General features: G+C 40.5%; 1 pseudogene; it reads left to right on the top strand.

Annotated features, from left to right (window-relative positions):
- The first annotated feature begins 22,896 nt into the window (after nucleotides 1–22,896).
- LOC119530623 lies at nucleotides 22,897–23,572 on the top strand (annotated as a pseudogene).
- The last annotated feature ends 1,432 nt before the right edge of the window (nucleotides 23,573–25,004 follow it).

The following is a 25,004-nucleotide window of genomic DNA, read 5'->3' as shown; positions in this document are numbered from 1 at the left end:
CATTTCACATTTTCCTGTTAATTCATAAAATATGCATTTCTCTTGTGTATCATTAGTTGGATTGAGAGTGCAATGTGCACAAAAGAAAACAGGACTTTGATTGTTTTCCAAAGAAATGTGAGTCACTGTTCAAGTGGCTAAGAGAATATGGATGCAGATGCTGAAATAATAAATACCTTGCATTATTTCATTTAAAGGAGGCTGCATAAATGCCATCATAAAATAATGCACTGTGAAAAATATGTCATAGTCAAATGAATGACTTTTTTTATTACTAGCAGGAAGAACACAGATGGCTTGATAAGCTCATTTTGATATTTATTAAAATAAATTTACCAAAGGGCAGGTAGGTGACTCATTACTTTCAAGATGCATTCACTGTCGTACAAATGTACTGACATCTCTCGCAGAAAACCTGGTCATGACCTACATGACACCATCATCTATTAGGAAGATGTTTGATGGGAAAATGTTTTCATCTGCAAATAATCATAACAAACAGTATGGTTAAAATATTCTGACACCTTCAAATGGAACTAAGGTGAGAAGTTCCAGGAAAAGTTTGTGAAACATGTTACCCTCTTGTGGAGCAGGTTGCTACTTGGTGCTTCATGGGAACACAGGCTCAGGCAAAACAAAGACTATCAGCAAATGACAATTTTATTACTTACACTGGATAAAGGGGAAGTGATCACAGCATGGCCCCTGCCTTGGGAAGGCCCAGGGTCCCTGGATGGTGGCTCCACACAGCCCACTTTACATCAGAGATGAGATGATCTGGGCTCCCCAGGACCTGAGTTTTACACAATCCAGGAGGTGCCCTACTGCTGAGAGTTCCCACTCTGATAAGCAGCTAGAAACGTTTGTTCCCAGTTATGAGTTCAGTCAGGCTGTTTCAATAGACTCAACATCTTCCCCAGATGGCAGAATGAAGCATTTGTACACAGTGGAAAAGGAGGGCAATACACAAGGACTGGGAGATGGCTGCTAAGTGTGTCCCTAAGTTCCCCAGCTGTTCATTCCTTGGCCTCTTAGGCAGCATTAGCTTAGTCCTCCACAATAGCTTTTATAACATGAGTCCATCTCTCACCTCAGACACAAGAGTGGAGATGGGTCAGGCCTAACACCCATGGCTTTCAGCAATGTTGACAGTAAAGGTTTGGGACCACCAGTGGCTGCAGCAAATTAGGAGGGCTTCACCTATGCATCCAAATGCTCCAAGCAAGGTGATCAGGCCTGTCTGAAGCAATGGTTGCTTCCATGCTTTCCAACCCCCAAAGAGTCAGCTGAAGAGGTCCCACATAGAATCTGTTCACTTTGCAGCCAATGGGTTTGTCATTGGATTTTAGTTCACCTCCCGTTCTACCTTCCCTAAGGTACTCACACACATATGGCAGCAGGTGTTAGCAATAGCACATGAGCCTCTTTGCGGGCTGGGAGGAAGTCTGTAGAGAGTCATGTGTTCATTGGTGCTTACTCCAAGCCAGGGCAACAATGATCCACTGAAAGAGACAAATTCAAAATCATTGACATCTCCAGAGTCACCGACACCCCCAGAAACATTGACACATTTGCTAGGGAATATAAACTGGAATGGTGGCTGAGCCATTTGCCAGTTTCATCATATAGGGAATTGTTGCATCAAGACAGGCTGTCCAGGGGTTAGAAGGTAGATTCATCAGTCAGTCAGATTCCCCAAATGAAGGGTTCTCTTCCAAGTTGTTGCTGGGCCAAATCTGTAGAAAACAGAGGGGGAAGCAGTAACTAGTCCTCACAGGGTGGTTTTGCAGCCACTTCCCATGAGAGACACTTTTCTTGGCCTGTTGCAGTAATGTATCTTTTCCCTGTAAGGCCATGCAGTCTGTTTGTCCCTGACCTTGAGATATAACCTCACCCCTTTCCTATTGATCTGAGTGCCTTACCTGTATCTTCTGGCCCACCTCCATCCCTTCCTGATAGATGAGAGTTTTCATTTTAAGATTACTCAAAGGTCTCCCATGACTCTCCTAGGCCTGCCTCCATGATCTCACACCTCTGCCTGGCTACCCTAACCTTCCACCATCCTGGGATATGTAGGGAGGTTGTAATGGGATAAAAAGCAGGATGATCTCCAGACAGTGGCTGAAAAGGAGAGACCCAAGCAGTGTGTTCTTGGTCCCCCTTTCAAGGCCAATCATCATTTGCTGAGTATTTAAGTTTCCTAGGTTCCAGATACAATGCAATGGATTGGCTTAAATGAGAATTTATTAGCTTACAGTTTGAGGCTGAGAAAATGTTCAATTCAAGGCATCATCAAGGTGATGCTTTCTTTCTATAGATCAGCTGCCTGTGATCCTTGGCTCCTCAACCGCATGGCAAGGCACATGGAAGCATCTGTGGGTCTCTTCCAGGTTTCCTTGCTTTTGGCTTCTTGCTTCTGTGGCTTTCTCTCTGTTCTCTCTGTATTCATTCCATTTATAAAGGACTCCAGCAATGGGATTAAGACCTATCCAAAATGAGGTGGGTCACAATTAACTAAAGTACCCTCATAAAAAGGTCCTATTCTAATGAATTTACACTCACAGAAATGGATTAGATTTAAGAACGTATTCTGGGGTGTATAACAGCTTCAAAGCATCACACTCCACTTTCTGAACCCCCAAAAGACATGCTCTTTCTATATGCAAAATACATTCATTCATCATAATATTTCAAAAGCCTTAAGTCTTTTCAGATACATTGCATGGTACAAAGTCTCATCAAAATTGGTTATAGGTGTGTCTTGGGGCACAATTCCCCTCCATCTGTGGACCTGTGAAACCTAGAGAATGTTATCTGGTTCCAATATACATAGAGGGGGACAGTCTTACGATAAACTTTCCCATTTCCGTAGGCAGAAATTGGAAGGAAAACAGAGGCCAAGGGACTCAAATAATTCTGAGGTCCTGCAGGGTATACTCCATTAGATTTCAAGGTCTGAGAGTCATCTATGGAGCAATGTTTTGTCTTCTGGGCCTGATGATGTGGCAGCCGCACCTCCTCCAAGTGCTTACCCAATGGCTATGCTCTCCCCAAACACTGGGTTAAGGTCCCAACCTCTTTAAGCTTCAGGGTGGTGGCCAGACCTCTCCACAATCCCAGGGGAATATGCTCCCCCTCTCTGAAGACTGGGGTGACGGTACTTTTCCTGAACAATGGGGCAGAAGGTCTGCTCGCTCCAAATGCTGGGGTAAATTCACCCTTTCCACACACATGGGTAGGTCTGCTCTCTTTACCCAAGAATATGTCTTTGGTCCAGGTCTTAGTTTCCATGGTCTGCCCTTCAAGTGATTTTCCTTCAATCTATCTCTTTTTCTGTCCCTTTTAGTCCAGGTTGGCAGCGGTTGTTGATACAGATGTTGAAAAAAGCTTCTTGGTTTTGCATTCAGTTCACAGTGATTCAACCCATCAGACAGTAGGACTTTCCACAGATCTTTCTTGGATAATTGCACCTTCCTGACTTGCACCGCAAAGGCTGACTGGTTCCATGTTCAGTTGGACAATCACATGGAGTGCTATTCTCTGGGGACTCACTTTCTGGAAGCTCAGAACTTTCAAAACCATCAATTTCTGGTTTCTCTGTGCCCAGGGGTTCTCAGTGTATCCCTTTTGTCTCTCATTTTACTATAAGCTGCAAGGAGAAACAAGGCTACACTTTCCACACTTAGCTTGGAAATCTTCTCAGCCAAATATCTAAGCTCACTGTTTTCAAATTTTGCCTTCCATATGATATTGGAATTGAACTTTACCAAGTTTTCTGCCACTTTAAAACAAGGGTTGCCTTTCCTCCAGTTTCGAATGACACATTCATCATTTTCTTCTAAAGCCTCATCAGAAATACCTCTAGCATCTACATTTCTATAAATGATCTCATCAAAGCACTCTAGGCCTTTTCTATCAAACAGCTCACAATTCTTCCAGCTTCTCCTACCCATTACTGAATTCCAAAGTCATTTATACATTTTTAGTATTTGCAATAACAGCATCCCACTCTCCTGGAACCAAAATTTGTTTTGGTTTCCTAGCCTGCTCAAAGCAGATACCTTGAAATGGGTTGACTTAAACAGTGGGGATATATCAGTGTACAGTCTGAGGATGAGAAAATGTTCAAACCTTGGCATCATCAAGGCATGCTTTTTTCCCCATGTGGACAATTCGTCTAATTCTGTGAGTATGAGCCCATCATTGGGTGGATTTGCATTAAAGTTGGATCCTTGGTCAGAGATGTCATCTGGATACCTGAAAAAGTGGCAGAATTGCTTTTGCAAGGTACCCCACATGTGTAGAAGGTATGCATGATGAACTGGAAAGGCAAGGCAACAGCTTGAATAGATGTTTACCATGACCAAAGCATAGGGCATAAATTGGGATGGAGGAAAGGGCCAATGTAGTCCATTTGTCATGAGCAACCTCGTGCAGCCCCTTAGGGAATAGCCCCTAAATACTCTTTGTGGCTCAGGCTTGTATATGCATCTCTCACCTTGGTAAATGGCAGATTGGGCCTCTTTTAGTAAGAGAGGTACTCTTTGTTCATGGGCTCATAATTTCATGGATAGGGACTTCCATGTCCAGTTTAGTTGGTGGATCCACCCCATGCGGGAGGCAGTTGTGGGAAATTTAGCTGTTTTCACAAATGTTATTGAGGGTTAAATTTGTTGTCCTCATCCTCTGGGCAGCGTTCATCCTCTGCCTCTCTCCCAGGAGGATCTCTGGCCTCACTGGGGGCAAAATCAGCTCAGTGCATCCTTTATTGGCAAGATAGTTCCAACGATGTTCACCATAATATGGGCTGTTGCTATGTGCATCAACATGGGAAACATAGATGGTGCCTTTCCATGCCACCAATTGTTTCCGAAGGTACTTTCCTCACACTAGTGAACAGCTGATTCTCCATTCTCCCTCCATGAACCTGACCAGACTGCTAAGCTTTTGGTGATGGTCCATGATTCAGCAAACAAGTATATTGGGATGCTTGGGTCCAAGTGTTCCTGGGCTAAGAGGATTGCTCATACTTCAGCTTATTGGGCAGTTTTTCCAGTGCAGAGGTAGTATTTAGTCTTCCTGAGACCAGGAAGCAGTAGTGGCTGCTCAATGGATACCAGATGGCTTCAGCTTGGCTGATCCATCAGCAGACTAGTGCTGACCAACTGGTGAGGCACCCTTGAGTCAGGTTCCCCAAGATGCCAATGCAGGAAGGGAAGGGCCTCATCTGGTTTTGCAACAGGATCACTGTTGGAGTGGGGGTGTCTCCTAACTGCTTATATAAGCCTGCCTCTCCTGGGGGCCCAGGCAAGCACAATGCTTAATATTCCACTTCCATCTGATGATACTTTGTTGTTGGGCACTGCCTGCGTGAGTGTTCTGATTACCTAGGACCCTGGATATGATGGGGATTTCTGGCCTCAGAAGGATCTGGACCTGGGAGCACTCAATGATCCTGTTTCCACCAAAGCCCAATAACACACCAGAAATTGCTTCTTGATGGGGGAGTAGCACTGAGCTGCATCTGGGAATGTCTTGGTACAAAAAGTCAAGGGTCTGCAAATTCCTGTTTCTCCCTTTTTCTGCCAGGGGGTTAGAGAGTCTGGGCACAGATTGCCAGAAACTTGTAGCTCAGAGATCCAGGCTTTATTTTTTTTTATTTTTTTTTTTTTTTTAATCATCATTTTATTGAGATATATTCACATACCACGCAGTCATACAAAACAAATTGTACTCTCGATTGTTCACAGTACCGTTACATAGCTGTACATTCATCACCTAAATCAATCCCTGACACCTTCATTAGCACACACACAAAAATAACAAGATTAATAATTAGAGTGAAAAAGAGCAATTGAAGTAAAAAAGAACACTAGGTACCTTTGTCTGTTTGTTTGCTTCCCCTACTTTTCTACACATCCATCCATAAACCAGACAAAGTGGAGTTTGGTCCTTATGGCATTCCCAATCCCACTGTCACCCCTCATAAGCCACATCCTTACACAACTGTCCTCGAGATTCATGGGTTCTGGGTTGTAGTTTAATAGTTTCAGGTATCCACCACCAGCTACCCCAACCCTCTACAACCCAAAAAAGGTTGTCTAAAGTGTGCGCAAGAGTGCCCACCAGAGTGACCCCTCGGCTCGTCTTGGAATCTCTCTGCCACTGAAGCTTATTTCATTTCCTTTCACATCCCCCTTTTGGTCAAGAAGATGTTCTCCATCCCACGATGCCGGGTCTACATTCCTCCCCGGGAGTCATATTCCACCTTGCCAGCGAGATTCACTTCCCTGGGTGTCTGATCCCACGTAGGGGGGAGGGCAGTGATTTCACCTTTCAAGTTGGCTTAGCCAGAGAGAGAGGGCCACATCTGAGCAACAAAGAGGCATTCAGGAGGAGACTCTTAGGCACAAATACAGGGAGGCCTAGCCTCTCCTTTGCAGCAACCGTCTTCCCAAGGGTAAAACTTATGGTAGAGGGCTCAACCCATCAAACCACCAGTCCCCTATGTCTGTGGTCATGTTAGCAACCATGGAGGTGGGGTAGGCGAATACCCCTGCATTCTCCACAGGCTCCTCAAGGGGGCACTACATCTTTTTTTTTTTTTCCTTGTTTGTCTTTTTTCTTTTTTTTTTTTTTTTAACTTTCCCTTCTTTTTTCAAATCAACTGTATGAAAAAAAAAGTTAAAAAGAAAACAAACATACAATAAAAGAACATTTCAAAGAGACCATAGCAAGGGAGTAAGAAAAAGACAATTAACCTAAGATAACTGCTTAACTTCCAACATGTTCCTACTTTACCCCAAGAAAGTTACATAATAAAGCAACATTTCAGTGAACTTGTTCCTACTACATCCATCAGAAATTAACAGACCATAGTCATTTCTGGGCATCCCCAGAACGTTAAATAGCTTATCTGTTCTTCTTGGATTATTGTTCCCCCTTCCTTAATTGCTCTCTACTGCTAGTTCCCCTACATTCTACATTATAAACCATTTGTTTTACATTTTTCAAAGTTCACATTAGTGGTAGCATATAATATTTCTCTTTTTGTGCCTGGCTTATTTCGCTCAGCATTATGTCTTCAAGGTTCATCCATGTTGTCATATGTTTCACGAGATCGTTCCTTCTTACTGCCGCGTAGTATTCCATCGTGTGTATATACCACATTTTATTTATCCACTCATCTGTTGAAGGACATTTGGGTTGTTTCCATCTCTTGGCAATTGTGAATAATGCTGCTATGAACATTGGCGTGCAGATATCTGTTCGTGTCACTGCTTTCCGATCTTCCGGGTATATACCGAGAAGTGCAATCGCTGGATCGAATGGTAGCTCTATATCTAGTTTTCTAAGGAACTGCCAGACTGACTTCCAGAGTGGCTGAACCATTATACAGTCCCACCAACAATGAATAAGAGTTCCAATTTCTCCACATCCCCTCCAGCATTTGTAGTTTCCTGTTTGTTTAATGGCAGCCATTCTAACCGGTGTTAGATGGTATCTCATTGTGGTCTTAATTTGCATCTCTCTAATAGCTAGTGAAGCTGAACATTTTTTCATGTGTTTCTTGGCCATTTGTATTTCCTCTTCAGAGAACTGTCTTTTCATATCTTTTGCCCATTTTATAATTGGGCTGTCTGTACTATTGTCATTGAGTTGTAGGATTTCTTTGTATATGCAAGATATCATTCTTTTGTCAGATACATGGTTTCCAAAAATTTTTTCCCATTGAGTTGGCTGCCTCTTTACCTTTTTGAGAAATTCCTTTGAGGTGCAGAAACTTCTAAGCTTGAGGAGTTCCCATTTATCTATTTTCTCTTTTGTTGCTTGTGCTTTGGGTGTAAAGTCTAGGAAGTGGCCTCCTAATACAAGGTCTTGAAGATGTTTTCCTACATTATCTTCTAGGAGTTTTATGGTACTTTCTTTTATATTGAGATCTTTGGTCCATTTTGAGTTAATTTTTGTGTAGGGGGTGAGGTAGGGGTCCTCTTTCATTCTTTTGGATATGGATATCCAACTCTCCCAGCCCCATTTGTTGAAAAGACCATTATGGCTCAGTTCGGTGACTTTGGGGGCCTTATCAAAGATCAGTCGGCCATAGATCTGAGGGTCTATCTCTGAATTCTCAATTCGATTCCATTGATCTATATGTCTATCTTTGTGCCAGTACCATGCTGTTTTGGCAACTGTGGCTTTATAATAGGCTTCAAAGTCAGGGAGTGTAAGTCCTCCCACTTCGTTTTTCTTTTTTAGAGTGTCTTTAGCAATTCGAGGCATCTTCCCTTTCCAAATAAATTTGATAACTAGCTTTTCCAAGTCTGCAAAGTAGGTTGTTGGAATTTTGATTGGGATTGCATTGAATCTGTAGATGAGTTTGGGTAGAATTGACATCTTAATGACATTTAGCCTTCCTATCCATGAACATGGACTATTTTTCCATCTTTTAAGGTCCCCTTCTATTTCTTTTAGTAGAGTTATGTAGTTTTCTTTGTATAGGTCTTTTACATCTTTGGTTAAGTTTATTCCTAGGTACTTGATTTTTTTAGTTGCTATTGAAAATGGTATCTTTTTCTTGAGTGTCTCTTCAGTTTGTTCATTTCTAGCATATAGAAACATTACTGACTTATGTGCATTAATCTTGTATCCCGCTACTTTGCTAAATTTGTTTATTAGCTCTAGTAGGTGTATCGTTGATTTCTCAGGGTTTTCTAGATATAAGATCATATCATCTGCAAACAATGACAGTTTTACTTCTTCTTTTCCAATTTGGATGCCTTTTATTTCTTTGTCTTGCCGGATTGCCCTGGCTAGCACTTCCAGCACAATGTTGAATAACAGTGGTGACAGCGGGCATCCTTGTCTTGTTCCTGATCTTAGAGGGAAGGCTTTCAGTCTCTCACCATTGAGTACTATGCTGGCTGTGGGTTTTTCATATATGCTCTTTATTATGTTGAGGAAGTTTCCTTCAATTCCTACCTTTTGAAGTGTTTTTATCAAAAAGGGATGTTGGATTTTGTCAAATGCTTTTTCAGCATCTATTGAGATGATCAATTGATTTTTCCCTTTCGAGTTTTTAATGTGTTGTAATACATTGATTGTTTTTCTTATGTTGAACCATCCTTGCATGCCTGGAATGAACCCCACTTGGTCATGGTGTATGATTTTTTTAATGTGTCTTTGGATTCGATTTGCAAGTATTTTGTTGAGGATTTTCGCATCTATATTCATTAGGGAGATTGGCCGGTAGTTTTCCTTTTTTGTAGCATCTTTGCCTGGTTTTGGTATTAGATTGATGTTAGCTTCATAAAATGAGTTAGGTAGTGTTCCATTTTTTTCAATGTTTTGAAAGAGTTTGAGTAAGATTGGTGTCAGTTCTTTCTGGAAAGTTTGGTAGAATTCCCCTGTGAAGCCATCTGGCCCTGGGCATTTATTTGTGGGAAGATTTTTGATGACTGATTGGATCTCTTTGCTTGTGATGGGTTGGTTGAGGTCTTCTATTTCTTCTCTGGTCAGTCTAGGTTGTTCATATGTTTCCAGGAAATTGTCCATTTCTTCTACATTATCCAGTTTGTTGCCATACAGTTGTTCATAATATCCTGTTATAATTTTTTTAATTTCTTCAGGATCTGCAGTTATGTCACCTTTTTCATTCATTATTTTGTTTATATGGGTCTTCTCTCTTTTTGATTTTGTCAGTCTAGCTAGGGGCTTGTCAATCTTGTTGATCTTCTCAAAGAACCAACTTTTGGTGATATTTATCCTTTCTATTGTTTTTTTGTTCTCTATGTCATTTATTTCTGCTTTAATCCTTGTTATTTCTTTTCTTGTACTTGGTTTAGGATTGGTTTGCTGTTCATTTTCTAGCTTCTTCAGTTGATCCATTAGTTCTTTGATTTTGGCTCTTTCTTCCTTTTTAATATATGCGTTTAGTGCTATAAATTTCCCCCTTAGCACTGCTTTTGCTGCATCTCATAGGTTTTGGTATGTTGTGTTCTCATTTTCATTCGTCTCTATATATTTAGCAATTTCTCTTGCTATTTCTTCTTTAACCCACTGATTGTTTAGGAGTGTGTTGTTTAACCTCCAGGTATTTGTGAATTTTCTAAGTCTCTGATGGTTATTGACTTCTAATTGTATTCCATTGTGGTCAGAGAATGTGCTTTGAATAATTTCAATCTTTTTAAATTTATTGAGGCTTGTTTTATGTCCCAGCATATGATCTATTCTGGAGAAAGTTCCGTGAGCACTAGAAAAGTATGTGTATCCTGGTGATTTGGGATGTAATGTCCTGTAGATGTCTGTTAAATCTAATTCATTTATCAGATTGTTTAGGTTTTCAATTTCCTTATTGGTCTTCTGTCTGGTTGATCTATCTATAGGAGAGAGTGATGTGTTGAAGTCTCCCACAATTATTGTGGAAACATCAATTGCTTCCTTTAGTTTTGCCAATGTTTCTCTCATGTATTTTGTGCCACCTTGATTGGGTGCATAGACATTTACGATTGTTATTTCTTCTTGCTGAATTGCCCCTTTTATTAGTATGTAGTGGCCTTCTTTGTCTCTCAAAACATCTCTGCATTTGAAGTCTATTTTATCTGAGATTAATATTGCTACACCTGCTTTCTTTTGGCTGTGGCTTGCATGAAATATTTTTTTCCATCCTTTCACTTTCAGTTTCTTTGTGTCCCTGTGTCTAAGATGAGTCTCTTGTATGCAACATATTGATGGTTCATTTTTTTTGATCCATTCTGCGAATCTATATCTTTTAATTGGGGAGTTTAATCCATTTACATTCAACGTTAAAACCGTGAAGGCATTTCTTGAATCGGCCATCTTATCCTTTGGATTATGTTTGCCATATTTTTCCCTCTCTCTATTAATATCCTTTATTGTACCCATACCGAATCTCTTTAGTACTGAACCTTTCTCCAAGTCTCTCTGTCCTGTCTTTGTTTCTCTGTCTGTAGGGCTCCCTTTAGTATCTCCAGTAGGGCAGGTCTCTTGTTAGCAAATTCTCTCAGCATTTCTTTGTCTGTGAAAAATTTAAGCTCTCCCTCAAATTTGAAGGAGAGCTTTGCTGGATAAAGTATTCTTGGCTGGAAATTCCTCTCACTCAGAATTTTAAATATATCGTGCCACTGCCTTCTTGCCTCCATGGTGGCTGCTGAGTAGTCACTACTTAGTCTTATGCTGTTTCCTTTGTATGTGGTGAATTGCTTTTCTCTTGCTGCTTTCAGAACTTGCTCCTTCTCTTCTATGTTTGACAGTGTGATCAGTATATGTCTTGGAGTGGGTTTTTTTGGATTTATTCTATTTGGAGTTCGCTGAGCATTTATGATTTGTGTATTTATGTTGTTTAGAAGATTTGGGAAGTTTTCCCCAACAATTTCTTTGAATACTCTTCCTAGACCTTTACCCTTTTCTTCCCCTTCTGGGACACCAATGAGTCTTATATTCGGACGTTTCATATTATCTATCATATCCCTGAGGTCCATTTCGAGTTTTTCAATTTTTTTCCCCATTCTTTCTTTTATGCTTTCATTTTCCATTCTGTCATCTTCCAGGTCACTGATTCGTTGTTCAACGTCCTCTAGTCTTGTACTATGAGTGTCCAGAATCTTTTTAATTTGGTCAACAGTTTCTTTAATTTCCATGAGATCATCCATTTTTTTATTTAGTCTTGCAATGTCTTCTTTATGCTCTTCTAGGGTCTTCTTGATTTCCTTCATATCCCGTACTAGGGTCTCATTGTTCATCTTTAGTTCTTTGAGTAGCTGCTCTAGGTGTGTCTCTTCTGGTCTTTTGATTTGGGTGCTTGGGCTTGGGTTATCCATATCGTCTGGTTTTTTCATATGCTTTATAATTTTCTGTTGTTTTTGGCCTCGTGGCATTTGCTGAACTTGATAGGGTTCTTTTAGGGTTTGTAGACCAGTTGAAGTCCTTATCTCTAATTTATCAGATCTACAGCTTCGTGGAGTAGACTTTCTCTAACTAACCAGCAGGTGGCGTCCACGAGCCACCTGTTCTCCACAAGCCAGATCTCCCCTGCTTAGCCTTTTTGGTGAGTGGGGGAGTGAGTCTTGTGGGGCCCAATTGGTGTACCAAGCTTGCGTGTGTAGTTGGTGTTGCCTGCCCTGTATGTGGGGCGTGTTTCTGGGCAGTCGGGGAGGGGGGGGTGGCCCTAACAATCAAATCTCCCTGATGATCCTAGAGTTTTAAAGCTACTGCAATAGTCTAATCCTTCAGTTCAGTCCTGCCACAGTTTGTCTCTGCCACTGACCCACAAGTCTTTGGTATTGGCGTATGGCTCCTGAGACTTGCAAGTGGGCCCCTCTTCCAGGCTGTGCACCCCGGGTCCTCTGTTGAGGGATGACTGTGCTATGTCACAGGTGAGTGCTGTCCCCCCAGGGCAGTTCTGGGCTGCTGGGCTGTGTTGGGAGGCTCCCAGTCTGCTCAAATGATGGCTGAATGGGGCTCTGTTAATTCACACTGCTCCCCCTTCCCAGCTCTGGGACATTCAGCTGAGGTTGCAGGGAAGGCTAATGTCCACGCCCAGTTTTCTGGTGTGTGCCTGTTATTTGAAGCACTTCCGTCACACTGGGTTGTCTGGGGCAGCTCTGGGCTATGGGGCTGGTGATGGGCAGGAGTGTTTCCTGTCCACCAGGATGGTGGCTGTGAGCGGACACCCCCCTTTTCTTGGGAAGTTGTGTTGTTTAGTGAATTTTCTCAGCCACTGGATTATTGCCTTTTGTCTCAGAGCTCTCTTAGTTCTGCTCTTGACTTGACGTGCCCAAATTTCAATTCTTTGAAGCTTTCTGTATTGAGCTTCTTAGAGTAATTGTTTTAGAAAAAGAAAAAAGTATTTAAAAAAAAAAACAAAAACAAAAAACGGCCCTCCTCAGAGATCTAATGGGTTATTGAAATGCTAATAGACAAAGCAACCAGGGCCATTAAGGAAAGGTGCACAGGGCAGAGAGATCAGCCTTGCTTCGGGATTTGCATATGCGCCTCAAGGCCTGATCTCCGCCCTTCCCCTTTCTGTGTTCACCAGAACTCCAAAAATCCTCTGCTTTTATTTCGGAGTTTTTCGTGTTGTTTTTTTTCTATGCCTGTCTCCTCTCTGCTGGGCTGGCTGCTCTCAGAGTCTCTGGTGTCTGGTCTCAGTCTATCTATGGTTGGAGTTTGAATCAGTAGAATGAGTTTCCGATAAGAGCAGCCACTGCAATTCTCCCTTCTCCTTCCTGGAGCTGACAGCCCCTCTTCCCCCGGGACTGAGCCTGGCAGGGAGGGGCGCGGGTCCCCTGGCCGCAAAAACTTACAGATTTCGCTGATCTCAGCAGTTCCACGTTTTCATGGGTGTTGTATGAAGTATGCCCAAAGACAGATTGCTCTGTGGTGTCCAGTCCACGCAGTTCCTGGCTTTTTACCTACTTTCCTGGAGGAGTAACTAAAACATACAGCTCACCAGTCTGCCATCTTGCCCCGCCTCCAGATCCAGGCTTTAAAGGTCCTAGAGGCAGGCAGCTGAAATAACTGTTTTTACCTCCTGCAGAGCTTGTCCCTCCTCCACTCCTCAGGGGATAATACCTGCTTTTCATGTCACCCAATATAGGTGTGCTAGGAGGATATCAAAATGAGAAAAATGCTGGCACCAACAGGCAAAAAGCCCAATCATCCCCTGGGCCTCTATTTTGGAGTTAGGTGACTTTAGGGACAATAATTTGAACCATAATGGGTCAGGAATCCAGTACTCGGCTCTGGCCCATATACTGTCAAAAAGTGGCCTGCTGGGCTGGGTCTTCTATCTTGTCAGGATTTAAGGCCCAGACAGACTGTTGAAGCCCAGGTAGCAATGCATGAAATCCCTACATGGTTTGTTCCACACTCTGGCCCATAAACATGATGTCATCAATATAATGGAATACTTGTGGTCCTGTAGGCAGTGGTAGCTTACAGAAATCTTGCCCTATCCATTAGTGGCAAATAGTGTGGGAGTACAATGAAGGTATTCTGGAAATTGATCCTGGTCCTCCTCCCAGAGTAGGATGGAGAAAAAGCATTCACCACGTCAACAACTGCATACTAAACTCTGGTGGTGTTCATAACGAATTCTGTGAGTCACAATATCTGATGCCATGTGTACTAAAGAGGACACATCTGTATGCAAGTCTGTAGTCATCCACCATGCTCTACTCACCTTTATCTCTAGCTACACTGAGCTATTGTACACAGAGATGGTGAAGTGGAGGACATCTGCAGATAGAAGGTCCTTTATGAGTTAAGTAATGTCCTTTCCCCCACCAGGAGGCAATTTTGCTGCTGTTGGACAATGCAGTGAGGAGAAGGAAGCACTGGGATGTTACGGTGCACCATTTGCCCAACTGTGATGGCCAAACTTCATTGGGATGTGGGAACATATCCTCACAGCTGTCACTGGGATATGCAATGGTGCAGGATGTCTATCCTTATAATGTATTCTCTAGCAGGAAACATGACCACACATGCCTCCAAGGGGCCGAAAGGACCAACCCATAGGGTAGTGGTAACCTCCCATTCCCAAATTCATGAGGAATACCCCAAATCTCCCATACTTATCACCATATCCCCTTTGCATCTCCCATAATGATGGTGACCTGGGTGCCTGCATCCAAAAGCATCATAAAGGTTTGTTCACTGCCCCCATATTATACATGCACTGAGACATATGATCTTTGGTCCCCTCGGGGTGGATGAGCCCCACGGCCCTACAGCCTCACCCAGACCATTTTCAGTTTAGTCAAGTTGAGGTAAAGAAGTTCTTCCTAGGGGCAAGCCTCCTCATTCAGGGCCAAAGGTAGAGGCAGAAGATCATCAGGAACTTCTTCTTCTTCTAGCATCCATATCTGAAGATTGTTGGGAATGGGTGCGGTAGGGGCAAATTTTTCCTGTTGAGCCCATTGCACTCCGTACGGTTTATATTTCTCAAAAAGTTCTCTTTTGGAGATCCCATTTATGGTGTCCTTCAGGATCCCTTGCTCTAGTAGTCACAAAAAAAATAGCTTGGTGAGTGAGGTCCCTGAGAAGAAGGGGTGACCACTGACTCATCTTGCAGTCTCAGGATTTGCTGGCTTAACCAGAAGGAGCCTACTGCCTACCAGCCTGCTACTTGGTCTGTTATCATTGCGGCCATCTTTCTAATATAGGAGCCCTTACCTCAAATATGGGGGATATGATAAACCTGCTCAATTGCATCTATCCAGGACGAGGAGGATAAAGAGCATTTTGCCCCATTCAGGTTGCTCCTTTCTAATAAAATCATCAATGCCTTGCATGAAATGGAAATCTGTGAGGGGCTACATCCCTCTGATGAGGGTTGATTACACATGCACCAACACCTGATTGTCACACCATGACCACAGCTTCTTTTGCATTACTCCAAGACTTAGTTGGAATTCAGGGGAGGTCACCAGTGTAGGATATGCTCATCCAACTCCTTGAAGTATCCAGTCAAACAGAGTATACAGCCACAGAATGGGAAGGGCTGCACCATCAGCCACTCCTTCCCAAATACCTACCCCTTCCTCCCTTAAATCCAACTAAGAGCTTGTTGGAGAATGGGGTTGTATGTGAAGTAGCCAAGACTCCTCAATTTAGCCTGGTTGATTGGGGAGGTAGGGCTTCTTCATCATAAAGTTGAGAAAACCATGAGAGGAGATCCTCTCCAAGCTTCTGTCCATACTTCTTTCGTATCCTATATCTCCTTCTCTGTGAAAACTCACACTTTTGTTTTCACCTCTGGGTCCCCATCTTCAGTTCCAGTAGTCTCCTGAATAATGACTGGTTTCACAATAATCCAAGGTCAGTCTGGGTGGCCTGAGTATGGGTATGCCTGGTTCCAGAATGAGAAAGGTATAAGAGACCATGAGCCAGGCAAGTGTAGGCCAGGCAGTGGAAGCTCCAACCTCATTGATTTAAGCATGGAGCCAACTAGCCAAATCCCTGGCATTCATGGGGGTAGTCTCAAAGACCCATTTATTGCCACCCTTACCCCAAAGGACAGAGATACATGCCTAGGTCCCTCAGCCATGAATCAGTACTTATATATGGGCTGGTAGGGCAACACATCCATTTAGCCCACAAAGCCATGACCCCTTTGTTGCCCAAGACACTCTATTACAAAAAGAATGCAAGAGCTATGAAAAGATCTACTCAAGAGCCAACCCACTCCATACTTCCCCGTACACCCTGCTTACCACACCAAAATTCTGTGGAATGAGTTGCTACATGGTGCTTCATGGGAACACAGGCTCAGGCATAACAAAGACTTTGAGAAAAGACTATTCTATTATTTAAACAGCACAAAGAGTCCAAAAGATCAGGGAAAGAGATCCCATTGTGGCCACTACCCTGGGGAGGCCAACTGCTCAAATCATGGTTGGTGGATGGCAGCTCCACACACCCCACTTCATGTCAGAGATAACAGATGATCTGTCCTCCCCAAAACAGAGTTTTAAACAATGCAGAGGGAGGAGTCCTGTCACGTAGAGTCCCCACCCTGATAAGCAGCTGGAAGTGTTTTCCCCTGTTATTTTGTTTTTTGTTTTTTTGTTGTTGTTGTTTTGTTTTGTTGTTTTTTTGATTCAAGATTCCATCATGTGGTTTCATTAGATTTAACATTTCACGCCTGTTCTAGTTTGCTAATGCTGCTGGCATTCAAAACACCAGAGATGGATTGGCTTTTATAAAGGGGCTTTATTTGGTTACACAGCTACAGTCTTAAGGCCATAAAATGTCCAAGGTAACACATCAACAATGAGGCACCTTCACTGGAGGATGGCCAATGGCATCCAGAAAACCTGTTAGCTGGGACGGCACGTGGCTGGTGTCTGCTCCAAGTTCCGGTTTCAAAATGGCTTTCTCCCAGGACATTCCTCTCTAGGCTGCAGTTCCTCAAAAATGTCACTCTTAGTTGCTCTTGGGGCATTTTTCCTTTCTTAGCTTCTCTGGAGCAAAAGTCTGCTTTCATTGGCCATCTTCAAATTGTTTCTCATCTGCAGCTCCTCTCTCAGTTCCTGTGCATTCTTCAAAGTGTCCCTCTTGCCTGTGGCAATCTTGCTCCTTCTGTCTGAGCTTATATAGTGCTCCAGTAATCAAGGCCCATGCTGAATGGGTGGGGCCATGCCTCCATGGAAATTATCTCATCAGAATTATCACCTACAGTTGGGTGGGTAATATCTCCATGGAAACACTCAAAGGATCCAATCTAATCAGCACTAAAACATCTGCCCCACAAGATTGCATCAAAGAATATGGCTTTTTTCTGGGGGACATAATACATTCAAACTGGCACAGTGTCCCACCACCCACCCAGCCTGGAATGGAAACATTGAAATATCTTCACACAACAGAAAGGGAGGAGGCATAAGTGAAGACTGGGAGACAGCTGCTAGTTGTGCCAGTGAGCCCCAAGCACTTATCCATTTTTTTCTCCTTACAATTAAAAAAAGACAGAAATACATATCTTACAATTTTCCTGTCCACACTTTACTTATAAACTAAGGAATGGCCTAAGACAGAACTAATTTTTTTTTGAACCAAAGATATATGACCAGGGTTTCTACTTTCAGCTCTGTTTGCTCTTGAGACAGGCATTTCAATCTTCACAGTGCAATAAACTCTACAGAGAAAGAGATACTTTCCACACTTTTCCAGCTTGCCATTATTTCAGCTCTTTTATGAATATCTTCATCAGTTCTAAATAAAATAATCTCTCCTCTATTTCACTCACATTTCACTTATTTCTTTCTCTCAAGATTGTGTTGCACACTTTTATCTTTGATTTTAAATGATTTATTATAATACAACTGAACTCTATATTATCTTTTTCTTAAAATAAAATGAGATAAAATATGAGGGCTTTCAGTCAACCAAGATGGTGGCATAAGAATCTCTGAACAACTAACAAAACCTGGCAAACCCATCTTTCTCAAAACCCAGGAAAACAGAGAGTTGCAAGAAACTATGTGAATGCTAAGTCAAGAAAATGAGCTTTAAAAAAATGGTAGTAGAAAAACAAGGCTCACTTGCTGGCCCTCCTTGAAACACTTCTCAGGAAGATGTGGGACCAACTCATACTCTCTCTCATTGTGGCTAACTGGTCCAGTTCTAGAGGAAAAAAGAGTCAACCCTATGCAAATATTGGGGTGCTTTTATGTTAGTACCAATCTGTCAGGTAGCAGCCTAAAGACTGAGCAGGGACACTCCTCTCTGACTTACCCTCACAGAAACTGACCTGCAGGAGAGCAGTTTGTGGACAGCAAAAGCAGTGGATAAACAAATAAGTCAAAGCAGCATAAGGTAAAGGATTACCTGCTTTAAATCACACAATAGAGCACCTTGGAGAGGGGAGAGAGTCTATTTCATTGGGAATAGATGGGGCATTCAAATCTATATAAATGGGGAAACCCCTAAGGTCATGAGCAAGCAAAAGACCAGGAAAAGATGTAGGCTCAGGAAAGAGAAAACACTGACTTTCGCATTCACCTCAGGCTGTTCTTCCTGATAGGAGGACTAAACTCTGAAGGTAAGTAACAGCCAACACAAAGGTAATTTGCAAAGACTGTGAAAGGTGTTTTTATATTTTGTTTGTGTGTTTGTTTCTGTTAGCTTCTGGCACCCAAGCAAATCTCTCATTAAACTATCTAGATCCGAACTATGACACAGAGAGCTCAGGACCAAATCCAATAATTAATGCATGAAAATATTAAAATATACCATGTGAAAGAAAAGATTATAATACAAAAAAGAAATAGGAAATGATGACCCATCCAAAGGAACAAGATAAAAATTCTAAAACCATCAATGAAGAAGACCAGACCTTGGACATACCAGAAAAAGACTTTAAAAAAATGATATTCAAAATGCTCAAAGAGATACAGGAAAACATGAAGAAATAACAGATTTCAGGAAAATGAAGAATGAGCAATATGAGAATATTGATAAAGAGAGATAAATTTTAAAAAAGAACCAACCAAATATTTCAGTTGACAACCCAAAAACTGAAACAAAAAATTCCTAAGAAGCTTATCAAGAGCTGAATGGCAGAGGAAAGTACCAGTGAAATCAAAGACAAGACGATTAAAATAATTAAATCTGAGGATCAAAAAGAAGAATGAAAAAAGGTGAACAAAGCCTAAGAGACCGTGGGACACCATCAAGCATATCAATATACAGATTATGGGAATCCCAGAAGTAAAAGAAAGAGAAAAAGGGGCAGAAGAATTAATCAAAGAAATAATGGCAGAAAACTTCCCAAATTTAACAAAAGAAATGAATAAATGTATTTAAGAAGCCCAGTGAATCCCAAACAGGACAAAATTGAAGAGAAATATGAACAGGAATATGATAGTAATATTGTTGATTGCCAAGGACCAGGAGAGGGTCATGAAAGCTGCAAGAGAAAATCAACATGTCATGTACATGGGAGGCCCAATGTGATTAACTACCAATTTATCATCAGATATCATGGGGCAAGTGGGCAATGAGATAAAATAAGCTAAAAGAAAACAATTGCTAGTCAAGAAATTTATATTGGTGAGACTGTCTTTTGAAAATGAGGGAGAGAAAGAGACATTCCCAGAAAAACAAAAGCTGAGGGAGATTGTCACTTCTTGACCGGCTCTGCAAGCAATGCTAAAGGGAATTCTTCAGGCTGAGAGGAAAGGCACTAGAGAATGGATCAAAGCAGTGTAATGAAATAAAGACTCTGGTAAAGGTAACCATACAGGCAATTATGCCAATACTACTGTATTGTATTTGTTCGTATGCAGCTCCACTTATTACTTCTTGCAGGTGCTAAAATGCAAAAAAAAAAAAAAACATAAAAAGGAATGACACATATCTGGTTTTTGAAATGCAATTGCAAAGATATATATGCTAAGTACAATTAAAAGGTGGGAGGACTGAGGGGTATAGGGGCAGTATATATGTATGCCATCGAAGTTGAAAGGTATCAAATCAAATATGATTGTTATAGATTTAGGATGCTAAAATTTAAATCCTTTGGTAACCACAAAGAAGATATATAAAAAATACATTCAGAAAGAAATGAGAAGAGATTCAATATGATATAATGCAAAAATCAAATAAGTATGAAGGTCAAAATTACTGAAAGAATTGTGGGATAAAAGAAGGCATAAGACTTAAAAGACCAAACAACAAAATGGTAGAAGAAGGTCCTGAATTATCAGGGGTTGCTTTAATGTAAATGGATTAAACTCCCCAGTCAAAAGGCTGAGATTGACAGAATGAACTATATGCTGTCTATAAGAGACTCACCTTAAATTCAGAGACAAGTAGGTAAAGTGCTAGGATGGAAAAATATATACCAGGGTAACTAGTAACCAAAAGGGAGCTGGGGTAGCTATAATAATATCAGATAAAATTGACTTTAAGTAAAAAACTGTTCTGAGGGACAAAGAAGGTCACAATATACTGAAAAGGGGTGAATTCAACAATAAGATGTAAAAATTTTAAATATATATGTATCTAATGGCAGAAATCCAAAATATATGAAGCAAATAATGACAAATGTGAGGCAAGAAACAGACAGTTCCATATTAATAGGGGAATTCAATAATGAACTACTTTCAATGATGAACAGAACATTTACACTGATCAACAAGGAAATGGAAGACTTTAATGCTGCTATAAACCAACTAGACCCAACAGACACATATAGAACATTTTGCCTAACAGTATCAAAATACATACTCTTCTCTAGTGTACATGGGTCATTCTCCAAGATACACCATATTTTAGATCACAAAACAAGTCTCAAAATAAAATGAATTGAAACCATACAGTGTATCTTTTCCAATCATGAGATAAAGGTAGATATCAAGAGGAACTGGAAAAATCACAAATATGATGAAATTAAATACCACAATCTTAGACAACAGATGGATCAATGAAGAAATCACAAGAGAAATTACAAAATATCTTTAGGTGAACGAAACTGAAAGTAGAACTACCAAAACTTATGGGATGCATGAAAGTGCAGAGAGGGAAATTTATAGCTCTAAATGCCTAGTTGAAAAGAAGAAAGATTTCAATTCAGAGACCTAACCTCAGAACTGGAGGATCTAGAAAAAGAAGAACAAACTAAACCCAAACTGAAGATAAGGAAGGAATACCAAAGATTAGGGAAGAGATAGATGAAATAGAGAATAAAAAGACAACAGAAAGAATCAACAAAACCAAAGTTGGTTCTCTAATAAGATCAGTAAAATCAATTACTCTTTAGTTAGACTGACACAGAAAAGCAAGAAAGGATGAACATAAATGAAGTCAGAAATGAAAGAAGAGGCATTACTACTGACCCCCACAGAAATAAAAAGGATAATAACAGTATACACTGTGAACATATGTATGCCAACAAATTAGTTAGCCTAGATGAAATGGACAAATTCTAGAAACAAAAAAACTTCACACATTGAATCAAGAAAAATAAATGGTCTCAACAGAACAATAAGGAGTAAAGAGATTGAATCAATATAAAAAACCTCCCAACAAAGAAAAGTCCAAGACCAGTTGGCTTCACTAGTGAATTTTACCAAACATTCCAAGAAGAATTAACACCAGTCCTGTTCAAAAAATTGCCAAAACATTAAGAAAGAGGGAACACTTTCTAAATACTTCTGAGGCCAACATCACTCTAATACCAAAGAAAGGCAAAGACACCACAAGAAAAATAAAAGTACCATCTAATATCACTTATGAATATAGATACAAAAATTCTCAAGAAAATACTAGCAAACCAAATCCAACAGCACATCAAAATAATTATAACCATGATTAAGCAGGGTTTATTCCAGTTATACAAGGGTGGTTCAACATAAGAAAATTGATTTATATAATACATCACATTAATAGAATGAAGACAAAAACATATTATCATCTCAATTGATGCAGAAAAGGCAATGGACAAAATTCAGCTCCTCTTCTTGAAAAAAAAAAAACACTTAAAAAACTAGTTATGGAAGAAACTTCCTCAACATAATAAAAGGCACTTAAGAAAAGCCCACACATATTATCATAGTCAATGGCAAAAGAATGACAACTTTCCTTCTAAGATCAGGAAGAAGACAAGAATGCTTACTGTCACACTGTTATTAAACAATTGTGCTAGAATTTCTAGCCAGAGCAACTAGGCAAGAAAAGGTAATAAAAGGAAACCATATTGGAAAGGGAGAGGTAAAATTTTCCCCATATATAGAAAATCCTGATAAATCCATAAGAAAGCTACTAGAACCCCAAATGATACAAAATCAACAAACACTTTAAAAATGAGCAGTGTTTCTAAGCACTAGTAATCAACAAAGTGAGGATGAAATCAAGAAAAAATATTTTACAATAGCAGCTTAAAGAGGTAAACATCTATGAATAAATTTAACTACGGATGTAAAGTATCTGTACATGGAAAACTACACAACATTGCTAAAAGTAATAAAAGAAAACCTAAATAAATGGAAGGACATTTTGTGTTTATAGGTTGGAAGACTAAATATCAATAACTTGTCATTTCTACCCAAAGCCATTTATTGATTCAACACAATCCCAATCAATATTTCAACCACCTTCTTTGCAGAAATGGAAAAGCATATCATCAAATTTAAATGGACTAGTAAGAGACCCAGAATAGCCAAGACTATCTTAAAAAAGATAAATGAAGCTGTAGAACTTACTCTTCCTGATATAAAATCTTATTAGAGGCCAGATGTCTTCACAGAGAGTCGCCAGGATTTCCTGCTTCAACAATGCTTGAACGGAACTGGTGTCACCTTCCATCAGCCGGCCACTCCGAGCAGTCCTCTGCCACCGCTCAAGCACCCCCCAGCCACCACCTCCACCTCTCCTCAGCCACCACCATGACGACTGTGTCCCCATCACAGGTGCAGCCAGAACTACAACCAGGACTCAGAGGCCGCCATCAACCACCAGATCAACCTGAAGCTCTATGCCTCTTATGTTTACCTGTTGATTCCTACTACTTTGACTGTGATGATGTGGCTTTGAAGAACTTTGCCAAATATTTTCTTCACCAATCTCATGAGGAGAGGGACATGCTGAGAAACTTATGAAGCTGCAAAACCAACGCGGTGGCCAAATCTTCCTTCAAGATATCAAGAAACCAGAATGAGACGACTGGAAGAGTGGGCTGAATGCAATGGAATGTGCATTACACTTGGAAAAAAGGATGAATTACTCATTATTGGAACTGCACAAACTGGCCACTGACAAAAATGACCCCCACTTGTGTGACTTCATTGAGACCCATTACCTGAATGAGCAAGTGAAGTCCATCAAAGAACTGGGTGACCACATAACTAACTTGCACAAGATGGGAGCCCTGGATTGTGGCTTGGCAGAGGATCTCTTTGACAATCACACTCTGGGAAACAGTGGTGATGAGAGCTTCCGTGGTCACCACAGCAGATGCTTGCAGGATGGGTTTATCTCTACCTTTTCTATAAGTTGTACCAGCATTCACCAGGTTCTTTTATTTGTACCATTCCTTCAAATAAATTAATTTGGTACCCCCTCCCCCCCAAAAAAAACTTATTAGAAAGCTACAGTTATCAAACCAGGATGCTACTGCACAAGGATAGGCATATAGACCAATAGAATCAAGCTAAGCATTCAGAAATATGGGCTTATATCTATGGCCAATTGTTTTTTGTGAAGGGTACCAAGTCTGTTTAATGGGAAAAGAATAGCCTCTTCAACAAACAGTGCTGAAAAAACTGGGTCTACATATGCAAGATAATGAATGTGGAATCCTATCTCACACTGTCTACATAAATCAAGTCAAAATGAAACAGAGACCTAAAAATAAGAACCAAAACTATAAAACTCCTAGAAAAAGGCAGAGGTAAACATCTTCAGAACCTTTTATTTGGCAATGGTTTCTTCAACTTTATATGAAAAGAACAAGCAACAAAGAAAACATGGATAAATGGGACTTTATCAAAATTAAAATCTTTTGTTCATCAAAAGACTTATGAAAATAAAATGACAACCTACATAACAGGAGAAAATATTTGGAAACCACTGGGAAGAGAGAGAGCAGAAAAAACTCAGTGTGATACCATTTTATAACCATTAGAAAGGTTACTCTTAAAAAAAAAACAGAAAGTTAAAAGTCTTGGAGAGGATGTGGAGAAACAGAAACACTCATTCATTGTTGGTGGGAATGTAAAATCATGCAGCAATTGTGGAGAACAATTTCACAGTTCCTCAGAAGTTAAGTATAGAATCCCCATATGGCTGGGCAATCTCACTTCTAGTTATATACCCAAATAGAGACTCAAATAGAAATTTGCACACTGATGTTTATAGGGGCATTATACACAATAGCCAAAAGATGGAAGCAACCAAAATATCCATCACCAAATAATGGGTAAACAATATATGGCATATACAGATAATGGAACAATACTCAGTCATAAAAAGGAATGAAATTCTGATACATGTGACAACATAGATGAACTTTGAAGACAGAATTTTGAGCAAAATAAGCCAGACACAAAATGACAAACATTATGAACTCAGTAATAGGAAATTTAAAATTAAGCATTTTCTTGGTCAGAAACTAGAATGTAGGTTACCAGGGCCCAAGGTGAAAGTAGGCAATGGAGAGATAATCTTAATTCATCCAGAGATTCTGTTTGGGGTGATGGAAAAGTTTTGGTAATCGATGGCAGTGATGGCAACACAACACTGTGAATGTGATGAACACCTCCAAATTATATATTTGAATGTGGTAAAAGGGAAAGTTTTAGGTTGTACATATGTACATAGAATAATTTTTAAAAAAACATAGGACTATACAACACAAATAGTAATCCCTAATATATACTATGGACTATGTTTAATAATAACTAATATTTCTTCATCATTTGTAACAAAAGTACTACACTAATGCAAATTTTTTATAATGGGTAAAAATGCATGTGTTGGGA

Source organism: Choloepus didactylus, chromosome 3 (assembly GCF_015220235.1).
Source record: "Choloepus didactylus isolate mChoDid1 chromosome 3, mChoDid1.pri, whole genome shotgun sequence".
NCBI lineage: Eukaryota > Metazoa > Chordata > Mammalia > Pilosa > Megalonychidae > Choloepus > Choloepus didactylus.
Note: the sequence above shows the minus strand (reverse complement) of the source record. Positions and strands in the feature narration are given on the sequence as shown.